Source organism: Octodon degus, unplaced genomic scaffold (genome assembly GCF_000260255.1).
Source record: "Octodon degus isolate 3935 unplaced genomic scaffold, OctDeg1.0 scaffold00226, whole genome shotgun sequence".
Taxonomy (NCBI): domain Eukaryota; kingdom Metazoa; phylum Chordata; class Mammalia; order Rodentia; family Octodontidae; genus Octodon; species Octodon degus.
The window spans coordinates 1,373,610-1,376,203 of NW_004524802.1; the positions used below are offsets into that span (position 1 = coordinate 1,373,610).

General features: G+C 50.0%; 1 protein-coding gene across 1 annotated transcript in view; it reads right to left on the bottom strand.

The window, feature by feature from the left end:
- The window catches only part of Klc1 (kinesin light chain 1), a 65,188-nt gene extending 64,947 nt beyond the window's left edge, over nt 1–241 (bottom strand). Inside the window, exon 1 of the mRNA XM_004645387.3 lies at nt 224–241. The gene's annotated coding sequence lies outside the window, so the exon portion shown is untranslated. The remainder of the gene's footprint in view (nt 1–223) is intronic.
- Between the last annotated feature and the right edge of the window lie 2,353 nt (nt 242–2,594).

A 2,594-nucleotide genomic window follows, 5' to 3' on the forward strand; every position in this document is an offset into this window, starting at 1 on the left:
ACAAAAAAAAAAGAAAAGAAAAAAAGACTTGAAAGATCATTAGCAACCTCCTAGGGGCCAAATCCAACAGAGATTTCAATTCAACTTCTCCTCAGCTCCCAGTCATCTGAATAGTGACCTCTTCTTTCCTGAGTCCCAGGATGTTCTCTCTCAGGGCCTCACCAATCTACCCCAGATGGCCATCTGAACATAACCACTGGTCCTTGACATAATGTGGTCTTACCTACAGCCTCACTCAACATTTGTGGGTTTAGGGAACTGGGGAGCTGGCTCAGTGGAATAAGCGCTTCCAGGGCAAGCGCAAGGGCCTGAGTTCAATCCCTGGTTCTGCCAAAAAAAAAGTTGTGGGTTTAGGGGGTGTGCTGGGGATTGAACTGAACTATAACCTCAAGCCTTTATTTTCTTCTTGCTAAGTCAGAAAATTGTCCAGGGTGGGTTCCGACTTCCCATCCCCATGCCTCAGCCTCTGAGTGCTGGATTACAGGTCCCTGATATTGACTCCAGTCCATCTCCGGCTGTCCACTGGTCCCTATAAGCACATATTTATTGTATCCAAAAGCAAACACCATTTATCCTCCTCCTAATTTTTCCTACCTTGTTAGGTGACACCAGTCAGTGAGTCACCAAATTAAAGACAGGGAAGGGGCTGGCAAGATGGCTCAGTGGTCTAAAGCACCTACTTAGAACAAGCTTAGCAAAGCACAGGGACCGCAGTTCGATCCCCCAGCACCACATGCCAGCCAGCCCCGCCCCCTGGTGGACTGAGCTGGCCACACACACACACACACACACACACACTAAATAAACTTAAAAAAAAAAAAAATCAGGTTTAAAGACAAGGAAGTCACTCCACAGCATTCCTTCAGCAAACATTCCGAAGGTGCCTACTGGGCACCACTCACTGACACTGAATCCTCCCCTCCGTAGAAATGCAGAATGCAGTAGGAGACAAGACAGCAGTGTAGGAAGCTGAACAGCCTTAGGCAGTGCTAACAAGGCAGGCATGGCAGGACTGCGGAGGGAGGGGCAGTGGCTCCAAGCCCTATGGGGACCAGTGGGTGTGCCCGAGCAGCCCAGGGAGGGCAGCCAGAGGAGGGAGACAGGGCGGTGATCAGAACCTGCGTACATGGGGCTGGTGAGATGGCTCAGTGGTCTAAAGCACCTACTTAGAACAAGCTTGGCAAAGCACGGGGACCATGGTTCAATCCCCCAGCACCACATGCCAGCGAGCACCGCCCCCTGGTGGGCTGAGCGGGCTACACACACACACACACACACACACACATACACATTAATAATAAAAAAAAAAGAACCTGCGTACACGGGTGCCACATAGGCTGGCACTGACACAATGCTGGAGGTCCCCCCATCGCCTTCTTTGCCCCAAGGCAAGTCCAATGGACCCCAAAAACTCCCTGATCCACCTGGCTCCTCCTCTGTGCCTCTTGTTGCTACCTAACCCAGCTTTGGGGCCACATCTGGAGTGAATGACTTCCTAACTAGCTCAAGCCACTGCCTCTGCCTTTTTGTTTCTCTTTTTTCTCGTTTTGTTTGCCCTCGACACAGGGCATCCAGGGTCCCGGGCAGGCTAGGCTCCTGCTTTACTCCCCAGCCCTTGCCTGTGCCCTGCAAAATGCCACCTGGCTCCTTAGCATTCTCCGACTTCTGTCAAGCCTCAGAAAGCAGCACCCCAGAGCCTTCGCATCCATCGCAGGAGGCCTTTCTTTCCCAGCTTCATCTTTCCCTCAGACCCCAGGCCCCCAGGCCACCTCTCAACCACAGCTCCTCTTATTCCTGCCTTCAGACCACAGTTCAAAGCCACCCCTGAAGCCTGGCCAATTCTGATTAGTCCTTTCTTCAGCGTCTTAGGAGTGGGTAGGTCTCTAGCCTCCTCTACTGGGTGTGCCCAAGCCAGACTGCCAGCCAGCTCCTGTAGCTCCACACTACCACCAGCCACTCCACACAGCAGCTACATTTCAAAGGGCTCCCAAAAGGCCACTCTTTGCTAATCATTTTTATTCCTTTTATTTGTTTTGTTTTGTTTTTGGTACCAGGATGGAACTGAGGACTTTGCGCTTGCCAGGGAGGCACATATGCTGCTGAGCTATCTCCCCACCCCTAATCATTTTTACTCTTTTTTTTTTTTTTTTTTTTTTTTTTTTGCGGAACCGGGGATTGAACTCAGGCCCCTGCACTTACCAGGGAAGCTCTTATTCCACTGAGCCATCTCCCCGGCCCCGATCATTTTTATTCTATGCCTAAAACAGGACATGAACTTTCCAGGTCCTCTGTTCAGGACATCTGAGATCTTTATTGCAAAGACTCCTTGTTTCTTATTTTCCAGGCATCTCCTAAGACCGAGTTACATTCACTCAACTTTTTTGAGACAGGGTCTTGAGCAGGGTGCCTTAAACTGTCTATCCTCCTGCTTCAGCCTCCCAAAGCATGGGCTAATAAGCATGAACCGTGGTGCCCAAATCATTCAACTCCTGACTTTCCCATTTCTAGTTTTATCTTTAGATAATCATCTTTCCACATCATTTATGGTCTTTTAGAATTAGAATTGACTGGGGCTGGAGAGATGGCTCAGTGGT